The 14,286-nt window shown below is 35.6% G+C and overlaps 1 protein-coding gene across 12 annotated transcripts in view; it reads left to right on the top strand.

Moving 5' to 3' along the window:
* LOC106180990 (uncharacterized) overlaps positions 1–14,286 on the top strand; it is a 120,754-nt gene that overhangs the window by 83,747 nt on the left and 22,721 nt on the right. The window contains exon 1 of one of the 12 annotated variants that reach the window (XM_013565219.2): positions 5,701–5,918. The exons of the other annotated variants lie outside the window; for them this stretch is intronic. The gene's annotated coding sequence lies outside the window, so the exon portion shown is untranslated. Of the gene's footprint in view, positions 1–5,700; positions 5,919–14,286 lie in introns of those variants that run through there. 12 annotated transcript variants of the gene reach the window in all.

Genomic DNA, 14,286 nt, shown 5'->3' with positions numbered 1-14,286 from the left:
AAAATAAACTCCAAGGGAGCGAGAGAGAGAGAGAGAGAGCTCATGCATACGCAAGAAAAAGAGAGAAAGAGGCAGAGAGAGAGAGAGGGGGGGGGGGGGGAGGGGGCGGCTGAGAGAGAGAGAGAAAGAGAGAGAAGGGGAAGAGAATGGGGGGGGAGAGATTCCAATATCTGTCTAGAATCTTTTAGTCTCATTCTTGATCACTGAGTAAGCGACTTATTGATACATGACCATTTTGGATGACCATTTTATCATTCGTGTAATGTGTCAAGTAGGCTTAATGATAGTAATTTAAGAGAAGTCATCAATTCAGAAAACATCATTTTGGATTTGTCATTCTCAGTCCTCATCTTGTATGTTAAGTTTGTTTACCCATTTTTCAATTGTTTAATATTATTCAAACCAGATAGTAGTTCAGTTTGCGTGTGGAAATATCAGTGACCAGTGGTCAAAATGATAAGGCTACAGTATTGACCATTAGATTAGTGACATCAGATGTGTATGTTGTTATGTATTCTACATCTATAAGGAAAATAAGTTGAAAAAGGACAAGAAATACGCATTTTATCGACAATTTCCTTTCTTTTAGCAGCCAACAGAAAAAGGATAAATTGATAAGATAATGAACTAGACAGGCACCCTAAAAGTGAGGCCTCCACCAAGTTTGCTCAGCTCTCATTATTACTTATTACCTAATGGATCTGCACTGATATTCTGATCAATTCTAAGTCAGTCCATTTTTGGCCGATTCTGAAAATTTTTACCAAAACCTGTCCATAACTTCTTGAGTACAGCAGTTTAAAATAAGACAAATAAGATGAACCCTGTTGCAAAGGCCTATGTTTTTTCTGAAGTAGTACAGAGTAATTTATTTATTAGATTGCTAATTCACATGGAAAAATAGCATGCTTTTGCGACAAGATGACGTCTCTTAGTTAGAAAAGAAGTCATCTACGTGGGCGGTTTTCTCTGGAGAAGTATGGTTATGTTATATTTTTATATCAGGGATGATAAAAAATATTTGATGAGGGTTTGTTGTTTCATAATAGCCCCCATGTTTATGACCAAGCACAGAGGAAAGGGTAAAAAAAATATCCCCAGTCAGTTATGAAAAAAGGGAACTATACTGATCTGTAATGGGATATATATGTAATAGTCACCATGTCAATTACTTCACACAGAGGAAGTGGTCAGAAAATACCCCTGGTCAGTTATAAAAAAAGACAGCTCCACTCCCTTATAATGGTATTAGTGGTCAAGTTAGCCAGTGGTCAAGGCAGGGTTCAGTCAGTGACTCAACCCCATGGTTAAGCTTCTTAAAAAACAGATATCCTTATTACTGGTTAATTAAACTGTAAAAGTGGGATGGGGATTACATCCAGAAAGTTGGTCATTTTGTTCACTCGCATTTCATTACTGAGTCATCTTTTTTGGAAGTGATGTGGCATAATCAATAGAAAATTCAAGTAAAATATATTAATTACCTCCTTCTCCTTTCCTGAAAAAAGTGTTGTTAGTAATGATTTAATGTTTATTAATTTATTAATAGTGTTTTTAATTAAGAGTAAAATGTTTTGAAAAGTTGGATTCTTTTGATGTCAGATATCAGATATGAAAATGATATATCTTGAAAAAGCAGAACATCAGAAAAGGACATTTGAAAATGTTTAAGAAATTTTCGTCATGATCATGTCTGAAAGCATATTTTTGTGACTGAAAAGAAGATTGAAAAAAAAAAAAAAGCATTTCAGAATTAGAAAGATGTTTGAAATTTGAATGAAAATGTTGTGAATAATTACTGTACTGGTTTTGGAATGATGACTTCATTCGTCAAAGATTTTTAGACATCACTCTTTTACTTTACAAGAAGAAAAAAAATGGTCACCTTTTTTGACACAAAGTCTATTGGACTAATGCAGGTTTACTCAGATACAAAATTTCAGCTTGATAGTTGAGACCAATATACGGTCAACAGTTCTTTTGTGACACCAGACGCAGGTAGAGTTGATTTTTTAGCCCCCACCCTGCTGCCTGGTTATGGGACAACATCGTGACAAAAACATGTACCGAATATCGACTGTGTTACATAATTTTTATCAGGCCCACATTGCCAGCAAAACTTGTTGTTGAATCGAGCCGGCCATTGAACAAACAACATTGTAAGAGGAGAAAGGGCTTTTTTATATGGCCAGCTAGGCTTTGAACAATGCTGTATGTTTTTCTTTGGCAAACCCAACATTGGGATCAATTTTTTTGCATAACTTCTCAACCATGCGGAAGAACTTTTTTCTATGGTCAGTCAGTTACGTAGAGTGGTCATATATATTGGCGTGCGATTGTATACACGGCGAGCCAGCGCCGGAGAAAACATTTTACAAGCTCGGTCAGTGAAGCAGAACGGGTTTTTTTGTAGTTTGTACTTTGACCAAAAGCTTAACCAAGAGGACATTATTAAGCCTGAATGGCTGTCCAGTGGGTTGGACATAGAAAAGACAGGACTCTTAGTTGATTGTTCATGTGTGTGATTCTAACCCTTGCCATGTGGACTGAACGGTTGTATTGATTTACATGGTGTGCTCATTGTTGAAGGGCAAAAATCTGAAAAAGAACAGCCAAAAGTCAGAAAAAAATTAACAAAAAAGAGAAAAAAAATATTAAGGAGAAAAAAGAGAAATTTATATCACTGAAAGCATAGCTTTGAATGAAAATAATGAAAATGAGTGCAGATTACGATTTTAATCTTTCAAAAATCAGTTTGGTTTCATTTACATTATTACAAATATCAAAATTGCAAAAAAAAAATTTAATGTGCAGAATGGTCAGACAGACTCGGACTGCTCTATGTCCCAACTATATTTAGCCATAATTAAATGAAAAAATTGTCAGCAGATCACAATATTTTATATATACTGGCATCTTCTGTATTTAGTAGCATTAAAGTAGACTAAAATTTTGGACTAAAAATATGGCCAAATTATAGCTGCAAGTTCGTCTTCCAAATAGGACCCATGGCATTCAATCCATTGAAATCTTGAAAGTATAAGAGTTGAGGTAATTGCGCTAGATGAGATTGTGCCGGTTGTGACACGTTCTGCACCGGGCTTGCATTTGGATGTTCTGCAAAGAGATTGTGCTCTCATAAGCAGACATGACTCTGAAATCCTCTGTTTACAAAATAAAAAGGTGACGATTTTCATGTCGAGGCAGACAGTAGTACACAACAAACTAGAAATACAGCTAATTTAAACCTACCCTCTACCAGAGCCACAGATTAATTATGTTCACTTTTCTCTTAGGCGTGTAAATATCTAGTTAAAAAATCAATCTGTGTTCCTGGTAGGGGGTATGCTAAGTCCAAGAACTGCATAAAATGTGCTATTTCATGTTTCTTTTATCTGTAAGTATTTTTCATAATTTTGTTGGAGTATTATATAAATCATTTGTGATATTATTGTAGTATGCATAGAGAGCTGGCAAATGTTTTATTAGACTTGTTAAACTTTTTATTATTATTATTACTTTTAGATTTATTATTATTATTTCTTTTTTAAAAAAATGTTTCTTTTGGGTGATTTTTGCAAATTTGAAAAAAATTACGTCCATGACATAAATCCCACACAATTCCCCTATTATTATTTTTATTATTATTAGTATTAGTATTATTATTAGTATTAGTATTATTATTAGTATTAGTATTAGTATTAGTATTAGTATTATTATTAGTATTAGTATTAGTACATCAAGTATCACAGCAACTGATGTGGATAATTATTTTCCTCATTCTTTCTCTCTGTCCTGTCTTCAGATCTCTACGTAAGTCCATTTGCCTGGCTGACCAGTACTTATCGTTTCCTGTCAGATTTTGATTTTGATATTCTAAAAGTACTAATACACTTTGGAACTCATTAGTTTTTTAAGTAGTCAGCACCAATTTTCTCCAAATTGTTGGAAATTGGGTGGTAGATTTATGGATGAAAAATTATTTATTGAATTGGATAGCGAGGGCCCTATTTTTCTAGCCTCTTCAATGATTAAAACATGTTTCCATGGGCGATGGGATTAAAAGCTAATGCACTTCTTAGGTAAAATCAAATGAATGACACTTGTGGTATTTTGTCATTCGGAGATTTCACCTGGCTACATTTTTTTCATGCTAATTTGTTATCACCAGTACATGAATATTTAAAACCAATGTGGTAATGATAGATGATAATTCATTTTATAGTGTAGCAAAAAAAGTAAGGGTCATTCATCAGCCAGATGAATTTTGAAATGTCTATAAATAAATTGAGATGTTTTATCTGTGATGTGTTTTTATCATGAGAGATTGATCATGAGTCAAATCATCTAGTAAGTAGCATTGAGAGAGAGAGAAGTGGGGGGCGGGGGAGTAGCTTTGGCTTTACTAAGTATTTTCCCCACTTTTGATAATAAATCAATAAAAAATGTTTGAATTGGTTAAAACATGCTGTTAGCTACCTATCACCAAGGGCCATTTGATGAAGCAAAAGTTTTATTTGATCACATGAAACATTATCAGATGATGACTGAAAATTTGGGTATCATCATTGAGGACTTTCAGATTGTATTTCAAAAGGAGAAAATTCAATCCATTGGAAAGACAGGATATGACCTATTTCCTCAGGGTTTTTATATCTTCAACTTGACTTTTAAAAAATTCTAAAGCTAGATAATATAGCGGACTTAGGTAGGATTAAGGATAGGTAGTTACAGAGGTACTGGAAATCTGCACTCATTGTATTGTAGAGTAAAAAATGTTCAGTAACTTTCCTATTAAAGTGCCCAATTTCGGTGTCCCGTAAAGTATATTTTTCTCTGTATTTCAGCACACTCTGAATTAGTTCACATACAGAAAATAAATCTTTTTTGTTTGTGTCAAAGTTTAATGTGATTTTATTAGGTCTCACTACTAAGTGCAGGTCACATGAAAAAAAAAGTTTAAAAAAAAATGTAAGTCACTTGCGAAGAAAGCATACTTTTTATTGATTTAACTACAATAAAAAGTTCACGCCATAACGATCTTATTTAAACCCTTTGTGAAATTGGAGGCGCTTGGAAAACGACACTTGTAAAAAATTCATTATTCGACCACTGTGCTATTTGCACAGGCTTTAAGCACTTAAGTCAGCCAGGTCCCTTGAATAGAAACATAGGGGTCTTTTTGTATTAGTAACACACGCTGACCATAAAAAATGCTCACACTACTCCTGGTGGCAGGAACAAAGGAAAACAAATATTAATCTTACGGATGAATAGGCTGTAGTTTTTATTTCATAATCCCCAAGGGTATCGTCGAGTTATTCAGTAACCATCCGTCCGTGTTGTCCATTCTCCCTCCTACATGCCTTTGTAACCTAGGGCCTCACCAAGGAAGGGCATTTGTTATTCACATTAAGTACATTGCATTAAAGCTTGGCAGGTTTTTTATGGCATAACTAAAAAACTATTCATCATCGGGAGAGGCTATTTTTTCAATAGTCCAGAAGGCACTCCCCACAACGCTTGGATTGAGTGTATTGACAAGCAAACTAGGCTTGCGCGATACAAAGGCCACATCAGGAAGTGGACGTTCTTATTAACGGGGGACAGGATTTGGAAGAAATAAAAGACAGAGATAAGAAAAAGACGGGATTTTTTTTCTAAAGGCTGACATCTCGTTGTCACTCCTCTTTCTGGCCGTTCTGTTCATGTGTGTACATTAAGACCTTATTCAAACATAACTGAAGGAGAAAGCTGCTGCATTGATATAAATATATTTATGACTCTCATTCAGACCAGTCGATAGAAAAAGAAGGTATTTACTTATATCAAGGACAGTTTAGGATTAATTTGGATTATCTCAGTATCCAGTAATTTCGAAGGAGGGATATCCAGTATGGCTCTCTTCTGCCTCAAAGGTAAGACACAGATCAGGATCTCTTGTCTCTGACCCAGACCTGTTGGTTTTTTTTATGGCTTGACCAGCAAATTTAACAGTTTACATAGAAACCTTATGTAGCAGATAGTGCCATTGTTAAAACCAGTTCATGTATGGACTAACATGATTCTTATTCCCAGTGAAGTCTGGGACGATGACGAAGGGTTTGATCCATCCTAGCGCACTCTGTTCCCTTGCGATCAGCTCTCCGTAATAAGTCAATCTAACAGCGCGGCACGTGACTGCACGGTTTTCAATGCGGAAGACAACAAGGGGATTATGTTAGATGTCGATAGTAAGATCGTTTTGGTCAAAAGGGTTGCGAGATGAGTTCGACCAAGAAGAGTGTACTCCTCTTGAAAGTAAATATAACTTGATGGGAAAAGGAATCATTGTTTAAAAAAACATTAGTTAAATAGCCGGAGTTCTACAATAGTTCTTATGTGAACTGAACCACTGGTCATGCGACCGCGTTCAGACTGTACCCTACTTAAACTGGTCTACAAAATCAGGCACTCCGATTGCTTAACATGGGATTTCGGATTAAAAATTTTGATAGGGTTCACTGTGTGATCTATCAGACGACTGCTGTATGAAGATTTCAATGACACATTATCTAGTATATATCAGGGGTTTTTTTTAAACTTCAAAGCTCTTTTGGTACCAGTATATAATTGCGTTGACTAGATATGTTTGTCAGATCTTTGGGATCAGGGTCAGAGTAGATAAAGCCAAGGAGGTTGAACGATGATAGGAGACCAGTCAAAAGGTATTATGGGGTCAGTCAGACAGAAAGGGGGTGGGGGAAGGAGAAATTGAGATGTTAGGTGCAGAAATTGAGAAATTTCATATTTTCATAGGGGATTAAGTTAAGTTCTCTTTGAGCTATAAGATCTGAGTTGAATATTAAGTGTAAGAACTACTATAGTGTGTGTGTGTGAGAGAGAGAGAGAGAGAGAGAGAGAGAGAAAGCAAGCGCATACACGTGTGCATTTGCATCTCTTTAATGAAGTTAAAACTATCACATTTTAAAACATATATGAAATGTAATGGCCTGAGGCTCACTAGAGCTTATTGACTAATTGGACATGTTTTGATATATAGGAGAGATCAGATACAAGCGTTATTGGGCAGAGAAGCTAGGGAGGGGATTAATGGTTTTGCTTGCTTGATTTGTTCATGATATAAATCATGACAGAAAGAGTGTTCTCTTTTTTAAAAAAAAACTGCCACATGAATGTAAGCATATAGCAAGAATGAACTTCTCTCTCTCTCTCTCTCTCTCTCTCTCACACACACACACACACACAAACACACACACACACACACACACGAATACATAAACACACACACACATTCTTCTACGCAGAGATCTAAGAAATAACTGCCTGTATCGGAGTGGAAAATACAGCGTTTCATACACCAGCCTAATAGCTGCTTACAAAAAGGGGGTCAAAAATTAACCCAGAGATTAAGGAAAGGAAAGTGCTGCCCAGTAAGTGATTAATTGACACATCATCAATAAATGGTGATGTGCGCTATGAGATATGTCTGTTACTAGAGCCCTTAGGGAATTTTTGACATGTCCATTAGAGACGAAATGGCCGATATGGCTTTGGAATGCACTGTTAAGGTTGGGGCTAGTCGATCAGAAGGGGGGGGGGTGTTTGTCCTAAATCGTAGGCCGTGTTTCCATTCAAGATGTTCTGATGCTACTTAATATAGGATTACCCATCTCAACAATAGGGTTGTTTCCATAAAATGTGAGTTATTATTAATTTATTTACATTTTCTAAATAGAAATTGCAGTAGAAATATTGTTATGGATGTTCAAACAGACAGATATATTGTTGGAATATAAATTTTGGCAAATCAATTTTATACTTTCATTGTCCCCTATATTATTGCCCACTGTATGTTTCAGTTAAAATTTATGTGGGTTCTATGCCTAACAAAAAGATAGCATGTATTCAATAATTGAGTGGCAGGTTAAGAAAAAATGGATGAAAATGAATTATGAAGTAGTAAAAAGCAGATGTGAAAGTGGACTGAATTATTTAGGTGGACTTCGCTGTGAAACAGATGCAGTAATAACTCATTAAATCCGAACATAAAACCTTTTTCTCAAAAATGTTATGTTAGTTTTACTTAAAAGTGTTGATTCAGAAGTTTTGAAGAGACGCGTTTCTTTGTGTGTGTCTAAAAATGATTCATGATATCTAGATAAAGTCCAATATATTAGAAGAAACAAGATACTCGAGGCTTTTGAGTAAGTCCTGTAGGCGGTTTGAGGAATTGTGGCTTTTGTGGTGAAAAAGAGAAAGCTTGAATGGAAATTTGATTAATTTTATAAGATTTAAAGGAATGGAGTTTTTTTTCTTCTTATGTGTGTGCTCACAAAATTTTGCCTTATGTATTCCATAACTGAAATTCAAAGCTGAAACTGACCAGTACAAAACTTGGTCTGGATTTCCAGTCAAAATATACTGCATAGACCTTGGATGCACTGAAGGTCAATGACGTTAAATGTGAGCACTAGCTTGAGTATAATTGGTACTTGTGGTAGATTTTGTGAACCCGTTTAAGAGAAAATGTTTGTTCAAGGGTCACAGGGTATGCAGACAGATATCAAATGAAGGGATACCAATATAAAATGAAGGGATAGGGGTGTCCAGGAATGTTTTATGTTTAACTGATTAAGTTTAAGTTAAACAGGAAGTAGATATGATATTGAGGCCAGTATAGGTGATTGGGTGAGGGAAAAGTTTTTTTTTTTTTTTTTTTGAGGGGGGGGGTGTGTGATTTAAATTGGTTTAAATCATTTACCAATGATATCTGTGTTTATCTGAGCAGAAATTAATTTCGTTAGTTTTATAGCATCTAAAAAAATTTGTGTTTTGAACTAAGTTTGTTTCACTCCAGTTTTAAGTTTCCAAGGCATTGATGAACTGTCTGTCAATAAACGTAGCACACATACACACACAACTTTCGAGAGCAAAATGTTTCATAGAGAGCAAAACATTTCATAAAAGCTAGCAGATTTTTCCAATTAAAGTAACCAGGTGAATTAGCAAGACACCAGAAGCTGATGAAATATGCAGACTAGACAAAACGTGATAACCAAATGGACATGATTAATTATGTTCAGATTTATTGAGCAAGTACGATAGGTTGATTCAAAGTCAATATAGGCTTGTACCACACCTGGGGGCTAGAAGGCACACCTGTTTTATTCCCATTATTTATACGAAGGAGATAATGAAATGGGGAGATAATGAAATCGGGTACAGTTCACCTAAGTAATTTAGGCCGTGGTTTCACCAAAAAAGAAATGAAGTCAGTTTCCCTATTCTCTCATGAAAAATGACTGTTTTGGACCAGAAAAATAGTGCCATCATCAATACTGCCTCATTGGGGATGGATAAGAGTGCATCATCGGGGACACCAGATAAAAATAGTTGTGTATTTTACAGAATTTGCATTTATTTGCGACAAATTGAATAAGAGCTTTATCATGGAAGTAGGAGTGTTATCATATTGATACTCTATGTCTAAATATATGTTTTACGTCAAAAGGTTGGCAAGTTTTATTTTGTTCTCAATTCAAGATAAGATATAAAACAAACTGGATATGAAATATGGCAATTACTCTTAAATTCCGAGCACCTTTCCTTTTTTTTTTCTTTTTATGTACAGACACAGATGTGTCTGTACATATTGCCATCACCTGCGTCTGTCGTCGCCGTCGCCGTCGCCGTCGCCGATGCCGATGCCGGCGCCGTGCACTTTCCTTGTAAACACGATAAGTGGAGGGCAGTTTTACTTTTTGGCTTAATATTTACAGAGCTGATGAATATTCATAAAACGCAGGTCAAGTTCGAAAACCAGCATGATCGGGCCATTATTGTAGAAGTTATGCTGTTTTTTCACTTTTCAGCATATATGCAACCCTGTAAACACATTTTAAGGAAAACCGTTAGGCCTGTTGTCATGAAACTCACAGGAGTAATCAATCTTACTAAAACGCAGGTCAAGTTCGAAAATCGGCATGATCGGGCCACTATTTTAGTAGTTATGCTGTTTTTTCATTTTTCAGCATATATACAACACTGTAAACACAATATAAGAAAAACAGATAGGCCAATTGTCATTTAACTCACAAGAGTGGTCAATCTTACTAAAACGCAGGTTGAGTTCGAAAATCAGCATAATCGGGCCATTATTTTAGAAGTTATGCTGTTTTTTCAAATTTCCTCAGATTCAACTGTTAGGCATGTTAACAGTCTCATTAATGAACTAATAAGATACGTAAAAGTGTTTGTTTGACATTTCCTGCATCTTTACAACATTGTTAGTTGATTATGTAAAAATGATGGTAAACTTGTTATCGTGTATTGTGTAATAAAGTTTCCAAAATGGAAATAAACTCATATCATTGCAGTTTGTCAGATTCAATCATTCACTATGTTCAGAATCTCAGAATGGAGGAAATTGGACATTTAACACTGTTGTATTGATATTTTTCCCATCTCATCAATTTTCTTAGTTGATCGTATAAAAATGGCAGTAACCTGTTAATTTTGTTTTATGTTAAAAAAAGTGTTAAAAATGGAAAAAAAAAAACATTTCAGAACAGTGCTGTCTTGTTTACATTCTGGCATTTTCAAGTTGTAACTTTGAAGTTCCATGGGCCTGAAGACCTTTGCTAGTCACATTTTCTGAATATCCATGATACTAATATTTTATTATTAAAAATTGATGGTCATTATGCTGTTAAACATTATGTAATATTGCATCAAAATTTGAAAAAAAAAACATTTTGGGCACTGCTCCCATGATGACCATTTAAGAAAAACCATGTCACTTACTGTTCTCAAACAGTACAGTAAATATGTACAGATGTGTCTGTACATATTGCCATCACCTGCGTCTGTCGTCGCCGGTGCCGACACCGTGCACTTTCATTGTAAACATGATAAGTGGAAGGCAGTTTTACTTTTTGGCTGTATATTTACAGAGCTGATGAATATTCATAAAACGCAGGTCAAGTTAAAAAATCAGCATGATCGGGCCATTATTGTAGAAGTTATGCTGTTTTTTCACTTTTCAGCATATATCCAACACTGTAAACACATTTTAAGGAAAACCGTTAGGCCTGTTGTCATGAAAATCACAGGAGTAATTGATCTTACTATAACACAGGTCAAGTTCGAAAATCGGCATGTTCCACGGGCTTGAAGACCCATGCTAGTCACATTTTCTGAAAATCCATGATACGTGTATTTTATTATTAAAAATTAACGGTCATTTTGCTGTTAACCATTATGTAATATTGCATCAGAATAGAAGAAAACACAATTTTGGGTGCTGCTGCCAAGATGACCATTATGGGAAAACCATGTTACTTATGATTGTCAAACTTTCAAAAAGAAATACAGGACTAAAATGCAGAGTAATTGATCTTACTAAAACGCAGGTCAAGTTCAAAAATCGGCATGATCGGGCCACTATTTTAGTAGTTATGCTTTTTTTTTTCACTTTTCAGCATATATGCAACACTGTAAACACAATATAAGAAAAACATATAGGCCAATTGTCATTAAACTCACAGGAGTGGTCATTCCTGCTAAATCGCAGGTTGAGTTCAAAAATCAGCATAATCGGGCCATTATTTTAAAGAAATGCCGTTTTTATGTACAGACACAGATGTATTTTACCTGTTGAGCATAATTAAAATTTGATGTTGAATTTGCAGTTTAACAAAATGTACTTTTGCATCAGAATTGACAGTAGCCTTTTTTGTTATTTCCTGCTTTTTGTCTGTACATTTGACAGCTTTGCTGCCTTGTTTCAAGATCAACATCAACTTTTTCAGATTGGAAATGTTAAATGGTCTTAGTACAACTGTAAATGCAGATGGTTAAATAAAAGGGGTGAAAGTTTTTAATTTGGCTTTAGCAAGCTTTTTGTTTCAAATTTTTATTTATTTTAAGATCCTATACAGGCATTACTGTAATGCACAATAAAAGCACTCAGTTAATTCGCTCACTGTCAGGTATATTGTTTGGTACACATGTACTAAATTGATGAATCATTTTTCCAAAAAACATGCTCTATAAATAATTGAGGAAAAAGGTTATTTTCAATACAAACATTATTAAAAAAGATTCTGAATATGAATGTGGTTTTATTTTTTGTGTTATGGAACAGGATACAGTTTCAAGTTATAAGCTAAGGAAATGTTAGGGATAGCTTTGGCATTTGATATTTGCTGTGAGTGCTCGATGTTCTTATTAGAAGGAAGGTGAATGACTTATGTAACGGCATACTTAGAAGATGTTCAGGTAATGTTAAATGATATGGTCAGGATGACAATGTTTAATAACATCCTGAAAAGATTACAAGTCTAAGACTTGTATTTTGAATATCTGGTATAGCTTCTGATGAGTGTAGTATGGTATCAGGTGCCTATTTTTTTATATGATATATTTTTTTAAAAAATCCCTTTGCGCTACAAAAAATATATAAGGATAAATGCATAAATAATGACACAGGGATTGTACTGCAAATTTTCTTAAAGTACACAAGTGATAAAGAAATTTATGTTGCAAAAAAGAGTCATCTAAAAAAAGTTGAGAACAGCTTAACTTCACCATCATAACATACAACAGACACGGTATTAAAAAAAAAAACTCAGCATCTCTATTAAATCCCACTTAGAGGGCAGCTGAGAAGAGTCCATTAAGACATCGTTTTCTTGTCAACTCTGGCTTTGCCACGTGCCAGCTACAGGCGCTGAAATCAGACCTGTAAAAAAATTGAAAAAAAAAAAAAAATCTACAGCCGTGCTGACTTTAATTCAACAGCACTCTAAAGGGGCAATGAAGATTAGATAAGGGCACAGTTTGAGGCGTTCTTGATCGTGAGTATCCATTACTTGTCAGTTGCGGGAGAGCTCTGTTAACTGCTCTGTTTAACAGCTCCACGGGGCGTGGAGGCAATGAGGCGTGTAATTGGCCGGTAGGCAGAGGTCAAGTGAGGGGTCAAGTGGAAGCATGTTGTCTTGACAGCTAGCATCAGATCCTACTTGTTTTAATAGCTCTCTGCATGCACTTGTGCTGTTTGTGGAGAGAGAGAGAAGAGAGAGAGACAGAAGGAGACAGACAGACTGGGGGGGGGGGGGATTGGGAGAGAAAGAAAGGGGGGCCCGAGAGAGAGGGAAGGAGGGAAAAAGATATATTAGACAGTGTATGTGTGCTTGTGTGTAAGGAAAGAGAGAAAGGGAGAGGAATGACAGGAAGATTGGAAGAGAGGGGACGTTTTTTGAGAAGCAGAGGGGGAGGGGGGAGAAAAAAGAAGAGATTCACAAAGGAGATGATTGCGAGAATGGGAAAGAAGAGATGGGATGCAGAAGTACACTGAGAGAAGGAAAGAAAAGAAAGGGTATATGAGGAAAAAGAATGAAACCAGTCCATAATTAGATTGAGAAATGTAGTGGAAAAATGGAACACAAAAACGGAGTTCAAGAGGTAGATTAATAATATACAAAAGTACAATTACTTATTGTGTTGCCCTCTTTTTCTTGTGTGTGTATTTACATTATAGTAGTTCTCCCCTATAGTTCGCACAGAGGACTAGTAAATACCGTTGAAGGTCAAAGAACAAAAGCAGTTTTTTAGGCAAATCTCCCCTTTGTCAATTTGGTTAAGATTTTTTCTTTGAAGTTCACTCCCTTTTGTGAACAAGCAACATTGGTTTTTGTTTCATATTCCTGTACTATATTCCTGCTATATTGTACGTAGGGCATTTTAACCTTTGTCATGCCTATCCATATTTTGTGCCCAGGTCCATCCCATCAGGCCCCAAGAGATGTATAACTTGACCACATGCATTACAAGAAGCCTTATTGACTTCCCTGTTATTTTTATAGAGGCCCTGAGTATGAATATTGCTTATCTCTCATTCTGCCTTGGAGGTTCAGATGAAAAAAAAATAGGGAAAAAAAAAACGGTCACATCAACCCAGAAAATCAATAAATGGGAATTGAATGGCACAAAATAATGAATAAAAAACAAGCCTCTCCAAAGCAACATATCAAGTTACCGTAGATCGAGCTGGACCATTCAGTGAATCAGACAAAAGCAGAGGCTTTCAATTATTTATGTGGCTAAATGAAAAAACAGCAAAATCAATGAGGTCTCAGAAAAGCCGTCACCCTTGAAAAGAAAGGAGAAAAAAGTGCTTTATTCAACGTTATGGTGGGTACAGATGACATGCCTTCGATATTGGCCTTTGGGTTTTGGGATCAATATGGCCGAGACGAAAGAAACAGACCGTGGAGATGAAGT

Source organism: Lingula anatina, chromosome 8 (assembly GCF_051362555.1).
Source record: "Lingula anatina isolate TDL-2025a chromosome 8, LinAna3.0, whole genome shotgun sequence".
NCBI lineage: Eukaryota > Metazoa > Brachiopoda > Lingulata > Lingulida > Lingulidae > Lingula > Lingula anatina.
This window is presented reverse-complemented; position numbering and strand designations above follow the sequence as displayed.